The sequence below is a fragment of the Triturus cristatus genome, chromosome 3_2 (genome assembly GCF_964204655.1).
Source record: "Triturus cristatus chromosome 3_2, aTriCri1.1, whole genome shotgun sequence".
In the NCBI taxonomy this organism is placed as follows: Eukaryota; Metazoa; Chordata; class Amphibia; order Caudata; family Salamandridae; genus Triturus; species Triturus cristatus.
The window spans coordinates 1,189,403,925-1,189,429,929 of record NC_140584.1 but is presented as its reverse complement, the minus strand read 5'-3'; positions in this window follow the sequence as shown (position 1 = coordinate 1,189,429,929).

Sequence of the window (26,005 nt, the reverse complement as noted above, 5' to 3'; positions counted from 1 at the left end):
AGGGCGACAGAGAGAGAGGGAGACGGAGAGAGAGAGGGAGGGAGATGGGGAGAGAGAGGGAGATGGGGAAAGGGAGGGAGACGGGGAGAGGGAGGGAGACGGGGAGGGAGGGATACGGGGAGAGGGAGGGAGACAGGGAGAGGGAGGGAGATGGGGAGAGGGAGGGAGACGGAGAGGGAGGGAGACTGAGAGGGAGGGAGACTGAGAGGGATAGAGACTGAGAGAGAGGGAGGGAGAGAGAGAGGGAGGGAGACAGGGAGGAAGGGAGACAGAGGGGGGAGACAGTGAGGAGGAGACAGAGGGAGAGGGAGAGAGGGAGAGAAAGAGGGGAGAGAGAGGGAGGGAGACAGGGAGGGAGGGAGACAGAGGGGGAGGGAGACAGAGGGGGGAGACAGAGAGGGGGAGACAGAGGGAGACGGAGAGGGAGACGGAGAGGGAGGGAGACGGAGAGGGAGGGAGACTGAGAGGGAGGGAGAGAGACGGAGAGGGAGGGAGAGAGACAGAGAGGGAGGGAGAGAGACAGAGAGGGAGGGAGTGAGACAGAGATGGAGGGAGACGGAGGAGGGAGGGAGATGGAGGAGGGAGGGAGATGGAAGGAGAGGGAGGGAGACAGAGGGAGAGGGAGTGAGACGGAGGGAGAGGGAGGGAGATGGAGGAGGGAGGGAGACGGAGGAGAGAGGGAGATGGAGGAGGGAGGGAGGGAGGGAGATTGAGAGAGGGATAGAGAGAGATATGTGCATGCCGGGTCCGGTGGCTCAGTGGACGAAGGCGCCCGCTGCAGGGACCTGTGTTCCACCTCATGGTCACAGTTTTTTTTTGTTGCTCTAGCCCCGCCCCCTCCCCAATGACCCCACCCCCAAGGTGCGGCCCTCGGCCATAAACCACACTGTAAATTTGGCCCCCAAGAGAAAGTTTGTGAGTACCCCTGATTTAGATCCTTGTAAAACAGCCAAATGTCTATGGATGTCAAAATGTTTATCATCCGCCACTGTGCCTTCACAATCAGGATCAGGTACCCACATTCTCCTCCCAAATAGGACCTCATAAGTAGTGACGCTCCCTAGAGAACTTCTTGACATGTTATTCAATGCTCGTTGAACTCCATACAAATGTTTCACCCAACTCTCACCCACGCCTAATACTCTAGCTTTAAGACTGCTTTAAATCCCGGTTTTTCCTTTACACAACTATCCCTCAGGATGGTACAGAGAGGAGTACCGCAATGTCACACCCACACCTCCCATGGCTTTCTTGTAAGCCCTAGAGCTAAACGCGGGGCCACGGTCCGAATGTAATGTGCCAAATGCGTATGTCCCTATAAAGACTCACAAATGTTTTATAACAGTTTGAGCGTCAGCCGATCGCTGGTGCCACAACCATAGGTATCTAGAGCAGGAATCCACTGCAACCATGATATACCTGTAAATTCCATCTGTTTGTAAGGGGCCACAGTGGTCCAAATAAACACGTGCGAGTGGTTTGTCTGAAATTAATAATGGTGTCTCCGCTGGGCGTGTTACGGTAGAGCCTTTGATCTGCTGACAGATGTCGCATTTCAAGACATAGTCCTTAGTCTGCTTTGTTAATCCTGGCCACCAGTAGCGTTTTTCAATAAGGAAACATTCGCCATAACTCCTGCATGTGCAGAACCTATACCCATGTGTGCTGCTAGAATTAACCCTAACCTGCGAACCATATTTGGTATTACTCTATCCCCTACTCCACGAATCTGAGCAAATTGAACGTTATTTGCATCTAACTTGTAGGAGTACTTGAGTGGAAATCTTTTTGTTAGTGCCGATTTATTGCATGTAGCAATAGTTGCAACCATAATCTCACCTTCTTTTCTCTTTTTTGAACTAGTGATTGTAGCTACGGAAGCCGAGCATACAGCCCCCTTTGCGGCTTTGTCAGCTAATGAATTCCCTTCAATGTGAACGCATTCACGTTGATGACTCAGTGTGTGTATCATGTGAGCCCTGGATATTTCGTTTTTCAACTCCACTACCTGTTCCCATAGCGTTTTGTGCTTAATTGTGCCACCTTTTGCATCTTTGAATCCATTTTGTCCCCAGTGGTGTAAGTATTCATTGTATGACTGTACACAGTAAAAGGAATCACGCACGATTAGTGTAGGGAATTCTCAATCTGTATTGTCCAGTGTCAGTAACAGAGCTTTTAATTCTGCCAGTTGCGCTGTGCAGTCTCCTAGAGACTGGGTTTTTGTACAATTTAGATGAAACTTTCCATCCTGCATGCGACCTTTAACGATTGTGCATGCAGTGCTGTATTCCTGTTTACTCCCAATGACCGGCTGAGCAGATCCGTCAGTGTAAATTATATATTCATACTGATCTAGAGGCAACATTTCATTAGGGAGAGGATGTTCTTGTTCGTATTGCAGGAATGCTTGTGTTTTTAGACTTGGTTCGTACTTGTATTCTACATCTGTTGCAGTAAGATAATTAGCCCATTGTATCCATCTCGGATGTAAGACTTTAGCGTTCGGAATGCTAGCCTTTGTAGCCACCTCTAAGGCTGGTACTGGGGTAACAACTATTATTCGCTTTCCCTGAGCCAGTGCTCCTTCTCTCACTACAACGTGTTGGTCCTGGGAGCCACCCTAGAGCTTCAGAGGAAACTTCAGCTCGTTCAGAATTCTGCTGCCCGTCTCCTCTATAAGGTCCCGTGGCGATCTTCCATCTCCCCTTTTCTGAAAGACCTCCATTGGCTTCGTGTTGACAGCCGCGTTAAATTCAAGGCCCTTTGTCTTTTGCACAAAATCAAACATGGCTCGGCTCCCGGCTACCTGAGGGCCCTGGTTCAACAATACTCCCCCTCCCGTTCCCTCAGGTCATCCACTCAAGGCAACTTCCAGATCCCACATTTTAAACTAACGAGAATGGGCGGACGCTCCTTCTCCGTTGTTGCGCCTAAGCCGTGGAATTCTCTTCCGACCATGCTTAAACATGAACCATCTTTGTTAAAATTCCGCAAAGACCTCAAAACCTGGCTCTTCTCCCATTAACAACTCTATGCGTAATCACTATTCTATTGGCGCCGGGAGACCCCTTGTGGGTAGCTGCGCGCCTTATAAATCTAATTACAAATACAAATACTACAGCAGTCTGTACTGCTGTAAGAATCTTTTCTGTTGATGCAAAGCGCATCTCAGCATTTGTGTACAAATGTGATATGTATGCTATTGGTATTGTTTCACCTTCATTATATGTTAGGTAGGTGTATCCTGATTGACCTGCAACTACATGGATCATTAAGTTGCGTACATTTACACATGTTTGTAAGTGTTTTGAAGCTATCCTATCAGCTTGTAGGAAACAAAGAATATCTGTGTGTTCCTGTGACTATTGTCTAACAGAAAAATCGTAGAAATATTTAACTCTTTCTGCATAATCCAAAATGTATGTTCTGCCAAAGTTCAGGAATCCCAGTTTTGATTTTAATTGTTTTTAATGATTTTGGAGGTTGTAGCAGTGCACACTTTTCTAAAAAGTTAGCTGCTAAGCTTTTTCATTCACTTGAAAGCTCATATCCCAGAAAAAGGACATTGAGGTGGACTATCTTTAATTTTTTTACATTACATTTGTAGCTCTCAGACGCAAATCCCAATATTATGGCATTTACTCTGTTTAAATGTTCATCCAGGTCATCATCCATTAGATAAATATAATCCACATAGGACAATGCCTCTTCATCCATATTTTGAAGTAATTCAGTTACTCTGGCGAAAATAACCCGGGCTGTTCTTATACTCCTGGGAAGTCTGCAAAATTGTCGCTGGGAGCCTAACGCGGAGAGTGCCGTTAAATACCTGCTATAGGGTGCTATATTTTGGCAAAAAAAATCCATTTGAGATATCTAGATTGGTTTTGTATTTTTTCCGCGCAATGGTATTCATTAGTGCAGCACTGTGTGCATTTTATACTGCAAATGTCTTTGTGCGAATGTTTAGATGTCTGTAATCTAAAACTAGTCGATATGTCAGGTTTCATTACTGGAAATAAAGTATTATTCATTTGAGAGGTGCAAGTTGCAATCACCCCCTGGAATTCAAGTTGATCTAAGATCTCCCTGACCTATTTTTTAGCTTCTTGCTTTATTGGATACTGCCTCTGTGGAGTCAAAGTATTTTTTAAAGGAATTATGTGGTGGGTAGAATCCTTATCCCATCCAACATGTTTTTTATATAATGCAGGGGCAAGGGCTACCGCCCACTCCTGTGCATATGTGTGTTTTAGATATTTGGGAACAGGGTCGGAAAAGGATGGTAAAATTACTTTTTCTCGCCTGGGTTAGTCCATGACAAATGCTGGCGTACGAATCTTGTCCAGCTAATAGAATGTCATAACCAAATGTCAGGGACCTTTAATTTTCCTGGGCTTGTTCCGCTCCATTTGGAGTGTTATTTCATATAACTTATGTGGGACACTTAACCTAGTATCAGGTGTTTCCACCATGATATAATCATTTAAGTTCGCTTTCACCAGAAATTCTGTCAGGTTCTGGCGATCTATTGTTACGTCTGCCGCACTGTCTAGCATCGTCAGAGCCCATGCCCCGTTCAGTAGTTGAGTCCTCAGAATTCTGGGCATGTCTGATTTTTAGACCTGCAACTTTCTTCTTTTTGAACTGAGGTTTTGGTTTGGCTTTATCTTCGTTTTTGGAAGTATAGTCTTGAGCGTGCTGCTTATCTCAGGACTTTGTACACTCTTCTAGTCTGTCTGACCTTCCTTCCTTCTCTGAGTTTTTCGTTGAACCCTGAAAGGAACGAGGGGAAAGTGTATCAGTGTCCTGATACCTGTCAGATTTCATAATATTATCCCTATTCCTAAGGTTATACCTCCTTTCGGAGGACTCCTGTGGAGGAGATCTACCTCTGGATTTAGATGTGTTTCTTTATTTTTCTGCTTTTTGTTATTGCCCCACTTCTTTTTAGAAGAAGCAGGTGCCTGCTTAAAGGTGTCCTTTTAGGGACTACCCATCAGTTGCTTTCCCACCCAAACTGTCTCTGCCCAACTCTGCATACGCGTTCCCAATTATTTTAGGTAATTCATGCTCCTGTTGTAAAAGACGGAACTCCCTTAGGCGTTGGTGGATTGCCACTGATGCTTCTTCCCCTTTAATATTTGCTAATACTATAGCTGATACCTGGGCATAATTACCTAGTAATTTCATCACTAAGTTCAGAGCTGGTTCTGCTCCATACTCATTCTGTATTTGCCTTAGTACGTCTGGTATTACTGCTAATGACGGGATACCATGTGTTCTGGTATATATGGCAGCGAAGACTGTACCCCAAGAGGTGCAATCCTCTATCTGTGGTGTTATCACCATGGGCAAGCAGATTGTCAGCATTCTGTGTTTTTCATATGGGCTAGTATTCGGGAATACTGCTTCTAGCTGTGTTATTTTTCGAGCTACCCAGAATTCCATTTGTTCATGTTTTGTGGGCATTTTACCCATTACTGCGTGTAAAGTTTGTGGTGTGATTTTAGTTGCTGTATTTTGACCTGTATTTGTGTTTGTTATAACCATTGCAGGCTGGATCATAAGTGTCCTCATGACAAACTGTGTCATGTTTCTGTAAAGTTTTATTAGTTCTTTGTGAAGTATAAGTAAGTCGCCTCCTGGCATTGTTTCAATGTCAGGATGTGGTGTGTAGGCTGCTAATACTGACTATGTCGCTCCTTCTCTTCCGAGCGGACCGAGTCTTACTTTATTTCTTATATGGGGGAGGGGAGGGTGCCTTTAAACCAGTATAAATGTTCCCGGTAAGTTAGTGGAACTTCAATGTCCTCATAGGGACAACATTTGTTAGGTATTCCACTTTCTGTGTAGAAGTCAAAGGTTTTTGTTCTTGCATTTGCAACTGGGAATGTAACCCATGAATTGAATACCTATGTTCTATATGATTTGTGTGCCTCAATCCCGAAAGCTACTGGTCAACCCCTGGATGTTAGACCGTGTGCACCTAGTTTTATGGTAACAGCATTCTAACCTTTTCTGCAATGGAAATTGCATCTGCATCTTTTCCGTCTGCTGAGAGATGCAGTTCTTGCACAACTCTTTCCAAGTTTACTGTTTCTTCAGTCATTGTGTAAGAGAAGAAGAGCTTTTCAAGGGAACTAAGATAAGTTGTTTTGCACAGTTTAGGAACAATGAGTCCTTCAAGGTTGATTAACCAATAGCCAACAAATAGTATTTCTGCCTACTCAGCTATGGCGGAGTTTGTACCCACTGTTAGACGGCGACCTCAGAGGAGCCCGGAAAGGGGTCCTGACTACCCTGAGACCCACCCTCAAAGTATCGTAGCCGGGCACTGGCGGGAGATTCCCCAGGGGGAGGACTCTCGCAACTAGGATCGTACTTCTGGCACCACACGACACAGAGGGACCACACTGGGTATTCTCAGAACAAGCTTTATCAAACAGGTATCACTGCAAATATGTACAAGGTGAGCACGGGCTCAAGAGTCTCGGAAAGGTAGGGGGTAGCGGGACTGTCTCTGGTAACGGTTCAAAGCAGGGACGTACCCGGCGCACAGCTCGCAATCCTCGAGCTGGGGGATACGTGGTCGGAGTTGGGGTCCGGCGGGACCGTGAGAGTCTGGGGGAGCCGCGAGTCGCTCAGCAGGGCTCAGGTACAAGTTCGGAGGTCTTACGATCTTCAGGGAGCCGCGAGTCACTCAGCAGGGCTCAGGTACAAGTTCGGAGGTCTTACGATCTTCAGGGAGCCGCGAGTCACTCAGCAGGGCTCAGGTACAAGTTCGGAGGTCTTACGATCTTCAGGGAGCCGCGAGTCACTCAGCAGGGCTCAGGTACAAGTTCGGAGGTCTTACGATCTTCAGGGAGCCGCGAGTCACTCAGCAGGGCTCAGGTGAGTTCCAGTTCCAGGAGCCGCGACCACGTCAGCAGGCTCTCGTTGTTCCAGCGTCGAATCTGCCGGACAGCCCCAGAGCACCCCTTGTTATAGTTCGACCCCCCTTTGATGTCCGGAGTCTGTGCAGGCAGGGGTCTTGTCACCTGGGGGTCGCTTGTCGGGATTTCCTGCTATAGTCTTTTGATCCTTTCAGGGCCGGGTCGGGAGGAGTCCCAGACACCCAGCAGGCGTGGAGCCAGCCCTCAGGGAGGCCGGAGGGCCGATCGAAACCCATCGTCCCGGGGGAGTTCAGAGGTGCGATAGAAACTGCTCCTCCCTCTCTCATCCCCTGGAAGCGTGATGTCCTCCAGCCGGAGTGGCGCCTCTATGCCCGGGTCGCGCTGGGGCCGGGTGGCCATCTTGGTGCATGAAGTGGGCACGCGGGCCCGGGGTGGCCGAAAGGGGAGAGGCCAGGGACGGGGATGTCCGGGTCGGTGCGTGTGTCCCGGTGGGGAGGTTCGGCTGGGCCGGGGGCTTGGGCTGTAGGTACCAGGTTTCGGTGGTGCCTTCTCTCTCTGTCCGCGAGCTCTTCCGGGGATAGGCCCCCATCTGGTACGATGCCTCGCACCTGATTGCTACTGCTTTCACTTTGGGGGGGTTCGGCTTCGTCGGGGCGCTCCCCCGTGCCTTCCGGGCGGGAGGCCCCGGTCTCCACCCAAGTTTTCAGTGCTTTCTGCAAGTCTTCCTTAGTGTTGAGGCCAGTGGTAGCGATTTTAAGTTCTTTGCAAAATTGTTTTAGCTCTTTGTGTGTGTATTCTTCCAGATGCTCCACCTGGAACACTCTGTTGGCGTTGGTTTCTGCGGAGCTCGTGGCGCTTCCTTCTGCCATCTTTGTTGGTCGTGCGTCCGTCGTTTACTGTACGATCTCTAGGTGATGGGCCCGAATCCCGTCGCTTGCCACCAATGTTAGACGGCGACCTCAGAGGAGCCCGGAAAGGGGTCCTGACTACCCTGAGACCCACCCTCAAAGTATCGTAGCCGGGCACTGGCGGGAGATTCCCCAGGGGGAGGACTCTCGCAACTAGGATCGTACTTCTGGCACCACACGACACAGAGGGACCACACTGGGTATTCTCAGAACAAGCTTTATCAAACAGGTATCACTGCAAATATGTACAAGGTGAGCACGGGCTCAAGAGTCTCGGAAAGGTAGGGGGTAGCGGGACTGTCTCTGGTAACGGTTCAAAGCAGGGACGTACCCGGCGCACAGCTCGCAATCCTCGAGCTGGGGGATACGTGGTCGGAGTTGGGGTCCGGCGGGACCGTGAGAGTCTGGGGGAGCCGCGAGTCGCTCAGCAGGGCTCAGGTACAAGTTCGGAGGTCTTACGATCTTCAGGGAGCCGCGAGTCACTCAGCAGGGCTCAGGTACAAGTTCGGAGGTCTTACGATCTTCAGGGAGCCGCGAGTCACTCAGCAGGGCTCAGGTACAAGTTCGGAGGTCTTACGATCTTCAGGGAGCCGCGAGTCACTCAGCAGGGCTCAGGTACAAGTTCGGAGGTCTTACGATCTTCAGGGAGCCGCGAGTCACTCAGCAGGGCTCAGGTGAGTTCCAGTTCCAGGAGCCGCGACCACGTCAGCAGGCTCTCGTTGTTCCAGCGTCGAATCTGCCGGACAGCCCCAGAGCACCCCTTGTTATAGTTCGACCCCCCTTTGATGTCCGGAGTCTGTGCAGGCAGGGGTCTTGTCACCTGGGGGTCGCTTGTCGGGATTTCCTGCTATAGTCTTTTGATCCTTTCAGGGCCGGGTCGGGAGGAGTCCCAGACACCCAGCAGGCGTGGAGCCAGCCCTCAGGGAGGCCGGAGGGCCGATCGAAACCCATCGTCCCGGGGGAGTTCAGAGGTGCGATAGAAACTGCTCCTCCCTCTCTCATCCCCTAGAAGCGTGATGTCCTCCAGCCGGAGTGGCGCCTCTATGCCCGGGTCGCGCTGGGGCCGGGTGGCCATCTTGGTGCATGAAGTGGGCACGCGGGCCCGGGGTGGCCGAAAGGGGAGAGGCCAGGGACGGGGATGTCCGGGTCGGTGCGTGTGTCCCGGTGGGGAGGTTCGGCTGGGCCGGGGGCTTGGGCTGTAGGTACCAGGTTTCGGTGGTGCGGGGGCACGGAGGGCCATTCTACGAGGCCGGGTCCAACACCCACCCACTGCAGACATCCCTGGGTAGTTGTGAGTAAGGGTCTCTGAGACTAGCACGACTGAACTACTCAGATTCTAGCGTTAAATAAGTACCCAACCAACGTTGGCTGCACCATGTTCTGTAGTTCCTATAAAAACTATACAGGATCTGTGCGTTTGGACAACATACACTGTAGGATTGGTGTCAGACTGATTCTGAACGCCCCCACTGGGTATGGTGGCCTTCTGTATCAGCTAGCTCACAATGCCACTAAAGTCTCCTCTTTCCAAGGAGAGAATAGTTCTTGGCAACCATCGAAGATGACAACCCTGATCCCTCAGGACCGTGGAAACAATATACTACTTTTCTCTCAGTCACTCGTGCTTACTCAGTCTGTCTTAGAGAGGTACACAGAATAAACAGGCTGGGCATTTTCAATAAGTATTTATTGAACAGTTGTTATTCTGGTATAAAATAGATGAGCTGCAACAACCGTTAGACAGTAGCAGATATGTAGGATTAGAAGCACTATGAAAGTGAATGGATGGTAAAGCTCTACCATCTTGCAGTGATCATGAATACATACAAGTATATAAAATACATGATAATAAAAAGATGCGTACTCCTAACATGCCTCCCTAACTAGATGTACCTAAGTGTACCCAGCATGTGTGTAGGTGTTAAGCCAAGAATCCCTCTAGGATAAAGTCAACCCCATTATCTGAAGTGAGAGACTGTGAGACCCAGTCTTAGTCTCGAGTTGGACACCCCGCGAGGGATGTTAGACCACTGCGAGCTGGAGTGTATGTATGCAGGAACCTCAGCATCTCATGTCAGTGTGTCGGCCGGGAAGCCCTGGTCTCCTCTGTCTATCTTAGCAAGATGTGATGTATATATACCCATACATCTCCCCAGGGGTCCTGCCTCGCTGTATTACTGTGTCGGCCCAAGGATGACATCGGACATGAACTTTATACATAGATATTATACAGGAGATGGTAGTCCTGCTGTGCTTCCAAGAATCTTCATGCCTAATGTATGAGATTTCGAACTAGGGAAAACCCGCGTTCTGAATGCAGTGTCGTATCTAGGTAAAAGGCCAGTCCCTGTAAACCGTTATAAGTGTAATGTAGGGAAGAATATAGGTGAAGGGTTATGAAGTTACCTGAGCCTATATCAGGGTACCTATATAGAATATAACACTATGTATGCAATATGTGCAGACTGATTGCGAGGGGTGGAGTAAAGCAGCCTCTATAGCACCCTATGTTTACAATATGTAAATCATAGGAGGCCGTCTCAATAGTGCCCTATGTTTACAGTATGTGCATAGAGGGTAGGATGGATGAAGCAGCGCAGACTCTAAAAGGCCCTATGTTTACAATATGTGCATAGCAGGAGGCAGTCTCAATAGTGTCCTATGTTTACAGTATGTAAATAGATGGTAGGAGGGGTGGAGCAGCGCAGACTCGAAAGGGCCGTATATATGCAGTATGTGCATCACAGAAGGCAGTCTCAATAGTGCCCTATGTTTACCGTCAGTATATAGAGGGTAGGAGGGGTGGAGCAGCGCAGACTCTAAAGGTCCCTATGTTTACAGTCTGTGCATCACAGGAGGCTGTCTCAATAGTGCCCTATGTTTATAGTCTGTGGATAGAGGGTAGGAGGGGTGGAACAGTGCATAAACTAAAGGGCCCTCTGTTTACAGTGTGTGCATAGATGGTAGGACGGTTGGAGCATCGCAGGCGCTAAAGGGCCCTATATTTACAGTCTTAATGGCCTCCGCTGGCAGCAAGTCCAGGGGAACTAGTCAGAATATTAATGGCCTCCTCTGGCAACAGGTCCAATGGCTCTAGTTTGAGTATTAATGGCCTCCTCTGGCATCAGGTCCAGTGGCTCTAGACTGAATATTAATGTCCTCCACTGGCAGCAGGACCAGTGGCTCTAGTCTGAGTATTAATGGCCTCCACTGGCAGCAGACCCAGTGGCTCTAGACTGAGTGTTAATGGCCTCCACTTGCAGCAGGTCCAGTTGCTCTAGTCTATTAATGGCCTCCACTGGCAGCAGACCCAGTGGCTCTAGACTGAGTATTAATGGCCTCCACTGGCAGCAGGTCCAGTGGCTCTAGTCTATGAATAGCCTCCACTGGCAGCAGGTCCAGTGGCTCAAGTCTACTAATGGCCTACACTGGCAGCAGGTCCAGTATCTCTAGTTTGAGTATTAATGGCCTCCGATAGTAGGAGGTCCAGTGGCTCTAGTCTGAGTAGTAATGGCCTCCACTGGCATCAGGTCCAGTGGCTCTAGTTTGAGTATTAATGGCCTCCACTGGCAGCAGGTTCAGTGGCTCTAGTCTATCAATGGCCTCCAATGGCAGCAGACGCAGTGCCTTCAGACTGAGGATTAATGGCCTCCACTGGAAGCAGGCCCAGTGGCTATAGACTGAGTATGAATGACCTCCATTGGCAGCAGGTCACATGGCTCTAGTCTGAGTATTAATGACCTCCACTGGCAGCAGGTCCAGTGGCTCTAGTCTAATAATGGCCTCCAATGGCAGCAGGCGCAGTGGGTCGAGACTGAGGATTAATGGCCTCCACTGGAAGCAGGCCCAGTGGTTCATGTCTGAGTATTAACGCCCTGAACTGGCAGCAGGTCCAGTGGCTCTAGTCTATTAATGGCCTCCACTGGCATTAGGCCCAGTGGCTATTGACTGAGTATTAATGGCCTGCATTGGCCGCAGGTCAAGTGGCTCTTGTCTGAGTATTAATGGCCTCTACCGGCAGCAGGTCCATTGGCTCTAGTCTAATAATGGCCTCCAATGGCAGCAGGCGCAGTGGCTCCAGACTGAGGATTAACGACCTCCAATGGAAGCAGGCCCAGTGGTTCTTGTCTAAGTATTAATGGCCTAAACTGGCAGCAGGTCCAGTGGCTCTAGTCTATTAATGGCTTCCACTGACAGCAGGCCCAGTGGCTATAGACTGAGAATTAATGGCCTACACTGGCAGCAGATCCAGTGATTTTGGTCTGAGTATTAGTGGTCTCTGATAGCAGCAGGTCCAGTGGCTCTAGTTTGAGCATTAGTGGCCTCCGTTAGCAGCAGGTCCAGTGGCTCTAGTCTGAGTATTAATGGCCTCCACTTGAGGCAGGCCCAGTGGCTCTTGTCTGAGTATTGATGGCCTTCACCGGCAGCAGGCCCAGTGGTTCTTGTCTGAATATTAATGGCCACCACTGGCAGCAGGTCCAGTGGCTCTAGTCTGAATATTAAGGGCCTCCATCAGCAGGAGGTCCAGTGGTTCTTGTCTGAGATTAATGGCCTCCATTGGCAGCAGGCCCAGTGGCTCAAGACTGAGTATTAATGGCCTCCATCGGCAGCAGGTCCAGTTGCTCTAGTGTGAGGATTAATGGCCTCCACTAGCATCAGATGCAGTGTTCCTCTTCATGTTTGGCTGTGGGGGCGTCCTGTTCTCGGCTGCTCTATTCTACTATTGGATTCCACTGGCAACAGGTCCAGTTGCTCTTGCCTATTATTGGCCTCCACTGGCAGCAGGTCCAGTAAGTCTATTCTATTATTGTCCTCCACTACAGCAGGTCCAGTGGGTCTAGTCTGAGTATTATTGGCCTCCACTGGCAGAAGGTCCAGTGGTTATTGACTGAGTATTAATGGACTCCACTGGCGGAAGGTCCAGTGGCTATTGACTGAGTATTAATGGTCTCCACTGGCAGAAGGTCCAGTGGTTCTAGTCTATTATTGGCTTCCACTGCAGCAGGTCCAGTGGCTCTAGTCTGAGGATTAGTGGCATCTGCTGGCATCAGATGCAGTGTTCCTCTTCATGTTTGGCTGTGGGGGCGTCCTGTTCTCGGCTGCTCTATTCTACTATTGGCTTCCACTGGCAGCAGGTCCAATGACTTTTGTCTATTATTGGCCTCCACTGGCAGCAGGTCCAGTAAGTCTGTTCTATTATTGGCCTCCACTGCAGCAGGTCCAGTGGCTCTAGTCTGAGTATTAATGGCCTCCAGTGGCAGAAGGTCCAGTGGCTATTGACTGAGTATTAATGGCCTCCACTGGCAGCACGTCCAGTGATTCTTATCTATTATTTTCCTCCACTGGCAGCAGGTCCAGTGGCTCTAGTCCGAGTATTAATGGCCTCCGATAGCAGCAGGTCCAGTGACTCTAGTCTATTATTGGCCTCCACAGCAGCAGGTCCAGTGGCTCTAGTCTGAGTATTAGTGGTTCTAGTGTATTATTTGGCCTCCACTGGCTTCAGGTCCAGTGGCTCTAGTCCGAGAATTAATGGCCTCCGATAGCAGCAGGTCCAGTGACTCTAGTCTATTATTGGCCACCACTGGCAGCAGGTCCAGTGGCTCTACTCTATCAATGGCCTCCAATGGCAGCAGGGGCAGTGGCTTGAGACTGAGGATTAATGGCCTCCACTGGAAGCAGGCCCAATGGCTCTAGTCTGAGTATTAATGGCCTCCTTAGGGAGCAGGTCCAGTGACTCATGTCTATTATGGGCCTCCACTGGCAGCAGGTCCAGTGGCTCTAGTCTGAGTATTAACGGCCTCCACTGGCAGCAGGTCCAGCGGCTCTAGTCTATTAATGACCTCCACAGCAGCAGGTCCAGTGGCTCTAGTATGAGTATTAGTGGCTCTAGAGTATTAATGGCCTCCACTGGCAGCAGGGCCAGTGGCTCTAGTCCGAGTATTAATGGCCTCCAATAGCAGCAGGTCCAGTGACTCTAGTCTATTATTGGCCTTCACTGGCAGCAGACGCAGTGGCTTGAGACTGAGGATTAATGGCCTCCTTAGGGAGCAGGTTCAGTGACTCTAATCTATTATTGGCCTCCACTGGCAGCAGGCCCAGTGGTTCTAGTCTGAGTATAAACGGCCTCCACTGGCAGCAGGCCCAGTGACTCTAGTCTATTAATGGCCTCCACTGGCAGCAGACGCAGTGGCTTGAGACTGAGGATTAATGGCCTCCACTGGCCGTAGGTCCAGTGACTCCTGTCTGTTAATGGCCTCCACTGGCAGTAGGTCCAGTGGCTCTAGTCTATTAATGGCCTTCACTGGCAGCAGGTCCAGTGGCTCTTGTCTATTAATGGCCTCCACTGGCAGTAGGTCCAGTGGCTCTAGTCTATTAATGGCCTCCACCGGCAGCAGGTCCAGTGGCTCTAGTCTATTAATGACCTCCACTGGCAGCAGACGCAGTGGCTTGAGACTGAGGATTAATGGCCTCCACTGGCCGTAGGTCCAGTGACTCCTGTCTGTTAATGGCCTCCACTGGCAGTAGGTCCAGTGGCTCTAGTCTATTAATGGCCTCCACTGGCAGCAGGTCCAGTGGCTCTTGTCTATTAATGGCCTCCACTGGCAGTAGGTCCAGTGGCTCTAGTCTATTAATTGCCTCCACCGGCAGCAGGTCCAGTGGCTCTAGTCTATTAATGGCCTCCACTGGCAGTAGGTCCGGTGCTCCCCTTCATGTTTGGGGGAGGGGGCGTCCTGCCCTCAGCGGCTCTACTCTACTAATGGCCCCCAGTGGCAGCAGCCGCAGTGAGCTCTGTGTTTGGGACAGCCCTCGGTGGCTCTAGTCTGGGCATTAATTAGCGGCAGTGGGGGTAGTGCCTCCCCTTCTCGTCTGGGAGCACAGAGACGCACAGCTCTCAGAGGCCATGTTTTAAATGACCCCCACCGGCCGCCGTACTCCCGAAGCGCTGAGCCTGTGATGAGGTAGGTGCAGTAAGCACACTTCGGGGAGCTCGGTTCTCAGGCCCCGGATGCAGCAGCCTCCGAAGGCCGGCACGATGCTCTGTTTAGCATTTCTTGTTTATTCGCGGAGCTCTCAATCTCTCCCTCCAGCGCCGCCCCCGCCCTCCCGGAGCCTCCCGGGGGAACCGCCGAGGTGATAAAAATGCCTTTCTGCCTCATTTCACCTGAAGGCCGATAGTTTCTCTCCTGACCCGTAGAAGACTCCTGAAGACTCCCCCGGGAGAGCTCCTCTCCCCCCGCCCCTCCCCCCATCCACACTGCAGCACAGGTAGAAATAAAGCCGTAAGAGAGCGGGCTCTCCCTTCTGTAAGAACCAAGGCAGTCACATCAGGACGAGCTCTCTCTCCTCAACCCTCAGCAGCAGTCCCTTCTCACCAAGAGCTCTCCCTTCTATAAGAACCAAAGCAGTCACATCGGAACGAGCTCTCTCTCCTCAACCCTCAGCAGCAGTCTCTTCTCACCAATAGCTCTCCCTTCTGTAAAAAACAAAGCAGTCACATCAGGACGAGCACTCTCTCCTGAACCCTCAGCAGCAGACCCTTCTCATCAAGAGCTCTCCCTTCTGTAAGAACCAAAGCAGTCACATCAGGACGAGCTCTCTCTCCTGATCCCTCAGCAGCAGTCCCTTCTCAGAAAGAGCTCCCCCTTCTGTAAGAACCAAAGCAGTCACATCAGGACGAGCTCTCTCTCCTGATCCCTCAGCAGCAGTCCCTTCTCAGAAAGAGCTCTCCCTTCTATAAGAACCAAAGCAGTCACATCGGAACGAGCTCTCTCTCTTCAACCCTCACCAGCAGTCCCTTCTCACCAAGAGCTCTCCCTTCTGTAAGAACCAAAGCAGTCACATCAGAACGAGCTCTCTCTCCTGCACTCTCACCAGCAGTCTCTTCTCACCAAGAGCTCTCCCTTCTGTAAGAACCAAAGCAGTCACATCAGGACGAGCTCTCTCTCCTCAACCCTTAGCAGCAGTCTCTTCTCATCAAGAGCTCTCCCTTCTGTAAGAACCAAAGCAGTCACATCAGGACGAGCTCTCTCTCCTGCACTCTCACCAGCAGTCTCTTCTCACCAAGAGCTCTCCCTTCTGTAAGAACCAAAGCAGTCACATCAGGACGAGCTCTCTCTCCTCAACCCTTAGCAGCAGTCTCTTCTCACCAAGAGCTCTCCCTTCTGTAAGAACCAAAGCAGTCACATCAGGACGAGCTCTCTCTCCTGATCCCTCAGCAGCAGTCCCTTCTCAGAAAGAGCTCTCCCTTCTATAAGAACCAAAGCAGTCACATCATGACGAGCTCTCTCTCCTCAACCCTCAGCAGCAGTCCCTTCTCACCAAGAGCTCTCCCTTCTGTGAGAAACAAAGCAGTCACATCAGGACGAGCTCTCTCTCCTGATCCCTCAGCAGCAGTCCCTTCTCAGAAAGAGCTCTCCCTTCTATAAGAACCAAAGCAGTCACATCAGGACGAGCTCTCTCTCCTGCACTCTCAGCAGCAGTCCCTTCTCAGCAAGAGCTCTCCCTTCTGTATAGAGCCAGGAGCAGTCACATCAGGACGAGCTCTCTCTCTCCTGCACTCTCACCAGTCCCTTCTCACCAAGAGCCCTTCCCGTCACTGTATAGAGCCTGGAGCAGTCACTCATCAGGACGAGCTCTCTTTCCTGCACTCTCACCAGCAGTCCCTTCTCACCAAGAGCCCTTCCCGTCACTGTATTGAGCCAGGAGAAGTCACATCAGGACGAGCTCTCTCTCCTGCACTCTCAGCAGCAGTCCCTTCTCACCAAGAGCTCTCCCTTCTGTAAGAACCAAAGCAGTCACATCAGGACGAGCTCTCTCTCCTCAACCCTCACCAGCAGTCCCTTCTCACCAAGAGCTCTCCCTTCTGTAAGAACCAAAGCAGTCACATCGGGACGAGCTCTCTCTCCTGAATCCTCAGCAGCAGTCCCTTCTCACCAAGAGCTCTCCCTTCTGTGAGAAACAACGCAGTCACATCAGGACGAGCGCTCTACCCTGAACCCTCAGCAGCAGTCCCTTCTCACCAAGAGCTCTCCCTTCTGTGAGAAACAAAGCAGTATTGAGCCAGGAGCAGTCACAACAGGACGAGCTCTCTCTCCTGCACTCTCAGCAGCAGTCCCTTCTCACCAAGAGCCCTAGTGACCACACCGTCATCCGCTCCACTCAACACGCATGCACAGACATCACCCAATGATTACACTGACACTTTCATTGTGGGTGAAGAACTGCTGCAGGTTTATTTCATACAACAAAAGTATGACGATAAGTGGGTTATCTTAAGGGCGATCCAGGGCAAGCAGCCCCTCGCTGCTCCGCCCGCCTGGCGAGCCAGCACGCACGGTGGGTCGACGCCCTGCAGTGCGGCACATATTTTTAGATCCTCCTTTGGATCACGTGACTAATACTCCCGCCCCTTTTAACGGGGGCGGAGCGTGTTGTGGCACACCCCCGGTTGGTCAGCCCCCCAACCGCCCGAAGGACTAACGGGGCGCCGTTGCGGTCTTCCCAGAACCTCCTTCGGCTCCCGGACCTTGGCTCGGGCACCCTTACTGTGCCGGACAGGGGTACCCTTACTGTACCGCCTGTCGCAGAGGTACCCTTACTGTACTCTTCTGCCTCCAGATCGCCCTGTAACTCCGCCCGCAACGCAAGAAAAAACATTAAAACATTCCAATAGCGCGCTGCCTCCGCCGCGCAGGGTAAGCGGCAAGGGTGGGAATACGCGTGGCCAGGAGGAGCGGAGCAGGAAGAGAGGAAGAACTGGGGAGGTGAAGAGCCTAAAAAGGGGGGTCTAGCCTCGCCCACCCTAGAGCACGCCTCCCCAGGATAAACCTATTGGGCGACTCCCCTCCCCGAGGCGCGGCCTCGCTAGAGAGGCGGAGCAGGGGGGGGGGGACTCCGACGGGCGGCCACTAGAGGGCTGCCCTGCTGATGTCCCCCTGCGTGGGACGCGGGCAGCGGCATAGTGACCACACCGTCATCCGCTCCACTCAACACGCATGCACAGACATCACCCAATGATTACACTGACACTTTCATTGTGGGTGAAGAACTGCTGCAGGTTTATTTCATATAACAAAAGTATGACGATAAGTGGGTTATCTTACGGGCGATCCAGGGCAAGCAGCCCCTCGCTGCTCCGCCCGCCTGGCGAGCCAGCACGCATGGTGGGTCGACGCCCTGCAGTGCGGCACATATTTTTAGATCCTCCTTTGGATCACGTGACTAATACTCCCGCCCCTTTTAACGGGGGCGGAGCGTGTTGTGGCACACCCCCGGTTGGTCAGGCCCCCCAACCGCCCAAAGGACTAACGGGGCGCCGTCGCGGTCTTCCCAGAACCTCCTTCGGCTCCCGGACCTTGGCTCGGGCACCCTTACTGTGCCGGACAGGGGTACCCTTACTGTACCGCCTGTCGCAGAGGTACCCTTACTGTACTCTTCTGCCTCCAGATCGCCCTGTAACTCCGCCACAGCTCTGGGGAGGCTCCCGTCGCTGCCCAGGAGGAGCGGCGCAGGAAGAGAGGAAGAACTGGGGAGATGAAGAGCCTAAAAAGGGGGGTCTAGCCTCGGCCACCCTAGAGCACGCCTCCCCAGGATAAACCTATTGGGCGACTCCCCTCCCTGAGGCGCGGCCTCGCTAGAGAGGCGGAGCAGGGGGGGAGGGGGCTCCGACGGGCGGCCACTAGAGGGCTGCCCTGATGATGTCCCCCTGCATTGGACGCAGGCAGCGGCATTCCCGTCACTGTATTGAGCCAGGAGCAGTCACATCAGGACGAGCTCTCTCTCCTGCACTCTCACCAGCAGTCCCTTCTCACCAAGAGCCCTTCCCGTCACTGTATTGAGCCAGGAGCAGTCACATCAGGACGAGCTCTCTCTCTTGCACTCTCACCAGCAGTCCCTTCTCACCAAGAGCCCTTCCCGTCCCTGTATAAAGTCAGGAGCAGTCTTTTCTCAGGACAAGCTCTCTCTCCTGCACTCTCACCAGCAGTCCCTTCTCACCAAGAGCCCTTCCCGTCACTGTATTGAGCCAGGAGCAGTCACATCAGGACGAGCTCTCTCTCCTGCACTCTCAGCAGCAGTCCATTCTCTGCAAGAGCCCTTCCCGTCACTGTATTGAGCCAGGAGCAGTCACATCAGGGCGAGCTCTCTCTCCTGCACTCTCACCAGTCCCTTCTCACCAAGAGCCCTACCCGTCCCTGTATAAAGTCAGGAGCAGTCTTTTCTCAGGAAAAGCTCTCTCTCCTGCACTCTCACCAACAGTCCCTTCTCACCAAGAGCCCTTCCCGTCACTGTATTGAGCAAGGAGCAGTCACATCAGGACGAGCTCTCTCTGCTGCACTCTCACCAGCAGTCCCTTCTCACCAAGAGCCCTTCCCGTCACTGTATTGAGCCAGGAGCAGTCACATCAGGACGAGCTCTCTCTCCTGCACTCTCACCAGCAGTCCCTTCTCACCAAGAGCCCTTCCCGTCACTGTATAAAGTCAGGAGCTGTCTTTTCTCAGGACAAGCTCTCTCTCCTGCACTCTCTCCAGCAGTCCCTTCTCTGCAAGAGCCCTTGTCACTGTATGGAGCCAGGAGCAGTCACATCAGGACGAGGTCTCTCTCTTGAACTCTCACCAGCAGTCCCTTCTCACCAAGAGCCCTTCCCGTCCCTGTATAAAGTCAGGAGCAGTCTTTTCTCAGGACAAGCTCTCTCTCCTGCACTCTCTCCAGCAGTCCCTTCTCACCAAGAGCCCTTCCCGTCACTGTATTGAGCCAGGAGCAGTCACATCAGGACGAGCTCTCTCTCCTGCACTCTCAGCAGCAGTCCCTTCTCTGCAAGAGCCCTTCCCGTCACTGTATAGAGCCAGGAGCAGTCTTTTCTCAGGACGAGCTCTCTCTCCTGCACTCTCACCAGCAGTCCCTTCTCACCAAGAGCCCTTCCCGTCACTGTATAAAGTCAGGAGCAGTCTTTTCTCAGGACGAGCTCTCTCTCCTGCACTCTCAGCAGCAGTCCCTTCTCACCAAGAGCCCTTCCCTTCACTGTATTGAGCCAGGAGCAGTCACATCAGGACGAGCTCTCTCTCCTGCACTCTCACCAGCAGTCCCTTCTCACCAAGAGCCCTCCCTGTCACTGTATGGAGCCAGGAGCAGTCACATCAGGACAAGCTCTCTCTCCTTCTCTCTCACCAGCAGTCCCTTCTCACCAAGAGCCCTTCCCGTCACTGTATAAAGTCAGGAGCAGTCTTTTCTCAGGACAAGCTCTCTCTCCTGCACTCTCACCAGCAGTCCCTTCTCACCAAGAGCCCTTCCCGTCACTGTATAAAGTCAGGAGCAGTTTTTTCTCAGGACGAGCTCTCTATCCTGCACTCTCACCAGCAGTCCCTTCTCTGCAAGAGCCCTCCCTGTCACTGTATGGAGCCAGGAGCAGTCACATCAGGACGAGCTCTCTCTCCTTCTCTCTCACCAGCAGTCCCTTCTCACCAAGAGCCCTTCCCGTCACTGTATAGAGCCAGGAGCAGTCTTTTCTCAGGACAAACTCTCTCTCCTTCTCTCTCACCAGCAGTCCCTTCTCACCTAGAGCCCTTCCCGTCCCTGTATGAAGTCAGGAGCAGTCATTTCTCAGGACGAGCTCTTTCTCTCCTGCACTCTCAGCAGCAGTCCCTTCTCACCAAGAGCTCTCCCTTCTGTATAGAGCCAGGAGCAGTCACATCAGGACGAGCTCTCTCTCCTGCACTCTCACCAGCTGTCCCTTCTCACCAAGAGCTCTCCCCGTCACTGTATAGAGCCTGGAGCAGTCTCTCATCAGGACGAGCTCTCTCTCCTGCACTCTCACCAGCAGTCCCTTCTCACCAAGAGCCCTTCCCGTCACTGTATTGAGCCAGGAGCAGTCACATCAGGACGAGCTCTCTCTCCTGCACTCTCAGCAGCAGTCCCTTCTCACCAAGAGCCCTTCCCGTCACTGTATTGAGCCAGGAGCAGTCACATCAGGACGAGCTCTCTCTCCTGCACTCTCACCAGCAGTCCCTTCTCTGCAAGAGCCCTTGTCACTGTATGGAGCCAGGAGCAGTCACATCAGGACTAGCTCTCTCTCCTTCGCTCTCACGAGCAGTCCCTTCTTACCAAGAGCCCTCCCTGTCACTGTATGGAGCCAGGAGCAGTCACATCAGGGCGAGCTCTCTCTCCTGCACTCTCACCAGCAGTCCCTTCTCACCAAGAGCCCTCCCCGTCACTGTATAGAGCCAGGAGCAGTCTTTTCTCAGGACGAGCTCTCTCTCCTGCACTCTCACCAGCAGTCCCTTCTCACCAAGAGCCCTCCCTGTCACTGTATGGAGCCAGGAGCAGTCACATCAGGACGGGCTCTCTCTCCTGCACTCTCACCAGCAGTCCCTTCTCACCAAGAGCCCTTCCCGTCACTGTATTGAGCCAGGAGCAGTCACATCAGGACTAGCTCTCTCTCCTTCGCTCTCACGAGCAGTCCCTTCTTACCAAGAGCCCTCCCTGTCACTGTATGGAGCCAGGAGCAGTCACATCAGGGCGAGCTCTCTCTCCTGCACTCTCACCAGCAGTCCCTTCTCACCAAGAGCCCTCCCCGTCACTGTATAGAGCCAGGAGCAGTCTTTTCTCAGGACGAGCTCTCTCTCCTGCACTCTCACCAGCAGTCCCTTCTCACCAAGAGCCCTCCCTGTCACTGTATGGAGCCAGGAGCAGTCACATCAGGACTAGCTCTCTCTCCTTCGCTCTCACGAGCAGTCCCTTCTTACCAAGAGCCCTCCCTGTCACTGTATGGAGCCAGGAGCAGTCACATCAGGGCGAGCTCTCTCTCCTGCATTCTCACCAGCGGTCCCTTCTCTGCAAGAGCCCTTGTCACTGTATGGAGCCAGGAGCAGTCACATCAGGGCGAGCTCTCTCTCCTGCACTCTCACCAGCAGTCCCTTCTCACCAAGAGCCCTCCCCGTCACTGTATAGAGCCAGGAGCAGTCTTTTCTCAGGACGAGCTCTCTTTCCTGCACTCTCACCAGCAGTCCCTTCTCACCAAGAGCCCTCCCTGTCACTGTATGGAGCCAGGAGCAGTCACATCAGGGCGAGCTCTCTCTCCTGCACTCTCACCAGCAGTCCCTTCTCACCAAGAGCCCTTCCTGTCACTGTATTGAGCCAGGAGCAGTCACATCAAGAAGAGCTCTCTCTCCTGCACTCTCACCAGCAGTCCCTTCTCTGCAAGAGCCCTCCCTGTCACTGTATGGAGACAGGAGCAGTCACATCAGGACGAGCTCTCTCTCCTTCACTCTCACCAGCAGTCCCTTCTCACCAAGAGCCCTCGCCGTCACTGTATTGAGCCAGGAGCAGTCACATCAGGACGAGCTCTCTCTCCTGCACTCTCACCAGCAGTCCCTTCTTACCAAGAGCCCTCCCCATCCCTGTATAGAGCCAGGAGCAGTCCTTCCTCAGGAAAATCTCTCTCTTCTGTGCTATCAGTAGCAGTCCCTTCTCAAAACAAGCATTGGCAAAGCCAATATAACTCGCCTTTTCGAGAGCTATTGGCTTTGGCAATATATTTTAGCCATGTTATACATCAGTGTGGCTGCTGTACAGTATGGCTGAAAGTTAGTAGCTTGGAGTGGGATGGGGTAGATTGGGGTAGACTGCAGTGGAGTAGAGTGTAATGGGGTAGATTGGATTAGAGTTAAGTGGGGTACAGTGGAGTACTGGAAAACTGGTCAATTCACAACTTACGACCTACTTGGAAGGAGCTAACATTCGACACTCAAACCAATCAGATTTCAGATCGCAGCATTCAACGGAATCCGCCCTTCTGTACACGGCTGAATCCTTAAAAGCTGCCCACCAGGGAAAATGCGTTGTGTTGGTCCTTTTGGACCTATCGAAGGCTTTCCACATGGTCTCGCATGACATTCTCCTAGACTGTCTCGAAGCCAATGGCATTTCCCATCTTGCGCTGGCCTGGTTAAAATCTTTTCTCCAAAATCGAAGGCAAGGCACGACCCTCGGGCGTTATCAGTTAGCAGAAAAACCTCTGCTCTCCGGGGTCCACGAGGCTCCATCCTCAGCCCAGTTCTTTTCAATGCATATATGGCCCCACTAATCAGGTTAATTTCATCCTTCAACATCGAGACCATATCATATGCAGATAACACTCAGTTGATATTGGTCCTAGACAAAAATACTACACGGCTGAGGAAAACCTTTGCCAATGCCTCACAGCTGTCTTTCATTGGATGAAGACCAACCACCTGAGATGCAACTCTGAAAAAACGGAAATCATGTCGTTAGGGAAGGGCAATAACTTTTGCCCCAGCCGATGGTGGCCGGCCGACACCTCTCCTCTCCCTAACATCGTAACTACCACCAGAAACCTGGGGTCTGATTTGATTCTGCTCTGTCTTTCCATCAACAGGAGCTATCTGTAGCTGGCACCTGCTTTCACTTAATCAAATCACTAAAAAAGTTTTTTGAGCTACTTCCCATTTCGACAAGGCAGACGGTTGCTACAGCCTTGATCACTTCTAGACTGGATTATTGCAACAACCTCTATGCAGGAACTAATGAATCAGTCCTTCATAAACTTCAGATGGTTCAACACACCGCAGCAAGATTAGTGCTCAAATGGCCCAGGAAATCCTCCCCATCAGCTGCCCTGAAAACACTGCACTGGCTTCCTGTCCACAAAAGAATACTGTTCAAACTTCTAATAATAACTTTCAGAAGCTTTCATTCCTCTGGCCCCCAGTATCTTCTATCTAGGCTTACTCACTATGTACCTTGCCACACGCTTAGATCTTCCAACTCAAATCTTTTAAAACCCCCAACCTTCAAATGTATTTCCAAACGAGGTAAATCCATTGCAGTGTTAGGCACAAAGGCGTGGAACCAACCCCCTTGTAACCTCTGCTTCATTCAGTCAAAAAACCTTTTTAGGAAGTCCTTAAAAACCTGGATCTTCACCTCTCCGGATGCTCTGTGCAGAGCACTGATCTAACTCCTTCAATCCTGTTTCTCAGTTTTTGCTACGCTATACCCGCAATTCAATCAATTATAGCGCCATGATCCTCCTCGGAGTGACCGATGCACTCTATAAATACCCCCTAACATAACAGTAGGGTAGAGGGGGATATTTTGGGGTAAAATGGAATGGGGTAGATTGGTGTGGAGTTGATTGGTGTGGACTGGTGTGCATTGGGGTGGAGTGTATTCAGGTGAAGTGGATTGGGGCGGAGTGGGGTGTGGTAGAGAGGGGTGGGGTAGATTGGGAGGGGGTAGATTGTTGTAGAGTGAGGTAGGTGGGTAGAGTAGATTCGACTGGGGTAGATTGGGGTGAGGTAGATTGGGTTGAGGTGGGGTAGATTGTGGTGAGTTGGAGTGGGGTAGATTGTGATACAGTGAAGTGGAGTTGGATAGAATGGAATGGATTGTGATAGGTTGGGGAAGGGTGTTGTGTGCTAGATTGAATGAAGTAGAGTACGGTAGACTGAAATTGAGTGTGTTATATTGAAGTATGGTGGGTTGGAATGGAGTGGAGTAGATTGGGGTAGATTGGTGTAGATTGGGGTAGATTTGAGTGGGGTATATTGGGGTGGGATAGATTGGGTGGATTAGAGTAGGGTAGATTGAAATGGAGTGAGGTAGATTGGGTAGATTGGAATGGAGTGTGGTAGATTTGGATGTAGTTGATTGGGGTTGTGTACATTGGGGAGGGTAGATTAGAGTAGGGTAGATTGGGGTGGGGTACATTGGAGTGGGGTATATTGTGGTACAGTGTAGTAGGGTAGATTTGGGTACAGTGGAGTGGGGTAGATTGAAGTGGAGTGGGGTGTATTGGGTATATTAGAGTGGGGCAGATAGTGGTAGATTAGAGTGAAGTCGAATGGGTAGACTGGAGTGGGGTAGATTGTGGTAGAAAGGAGTGGGGTAGAATGTGGTGGAGTGGGGTAGATTGGAGTGGATTGGGGTAAACTGATGTAGATTACAGTGGGGTAGAGTGGAGTGGGATAGATTGAAATTGATTGGAGATTGGAGTGGAATGGGGCAAATTGGAATGGAGTAAACTGGACTGGGGTGATTGGAGTTGGATAGATTGGAGAAGAGTGGGGATATTGACATACAGTGGGGTAGATTGGGTTAGATTGGAGAGGGTTGGATTGGAGTAGAATGGAGTGTATAGGGGAAGATTGGAGTGGAGTGGGGTAGATTGGAGGGGATTGGTGTGGAGTGGGATAGATTGGAGCAGAGTGGGGTAGATTTGAGGGAAGTGCGGTAGATTGAAGTAGAGTGGAGTGGGGTAGATTGGAGTGCAGTTGGATAAATTGAAGTGGAATGGCAGATTGGAGTGGGGTGGAATAGATTGGGGTAGATTGAAGTGGAGTGTGTTAGATTGGGGTAGATTGTAGTGGTTTGGAATGGATTGGGGTAGATAGTAGTGGAGTTGGGTTTGCTTCAGTAGAGCGGGGTGGATGGGAATGGGGTGAATTGGGGTGGAGTGGAGTAGGGTAGATTGGGGTGAAGTGGGTGGGGTAGATTGGAGTGGGGTGCAATAGAGTGGAGTGGGTTGGAGTAGAGTGGATTGTGTTGGATTGGGTGGAGTGGAGTGGGGTAGATTTGATGTAGTGAGTGGGGTGGGGTAGATTGCAGTGGAGTGGGATAGACTGGAGAGTAGTGGGGTAGATTGAAGTGGAGTGGGGCAAGTGGTGTGGAGTGGAGGTGCGTAGAGTGGAGTGGTGTGTTGTCATAGAGTGAGCGGCGTAGAGCGGAGTGTCATGGAGTCAAGTGGTATGGTATGCCATAGAGTGTCTTAGAGTGGAGGTACATAAAGTGGAGTGGCTTTTTGTAGAATGGAGCGGAAAGCCACAGAATTGAGTGGGGTGGCACAGAGTGGAAGGGCATAGAGTGGAGTAAAATGGAGTGGTGTAAAAATTGACTGGCGTAGTATGAAGTATGCATGGCGTGGTTGTGCACTGCAAATAAATATAACACATTTTCAATTGAAATGACCATTACATTTGCACCAACATACAATTTTACTGTGTAAAAATAGTAATACATGTAAACGTCATAACCTAGTGCAGTGATGTGTTTTAATCTTCTACAAATATTTGTTTCCACCAACACTTCAGAATTACAAAATACATTTGCTACATTTGTACTAATTTTAATATATATTCTAAAGCATCACCACAGTTCATTTTTTTGTGTACTAGAAAAAAAAAT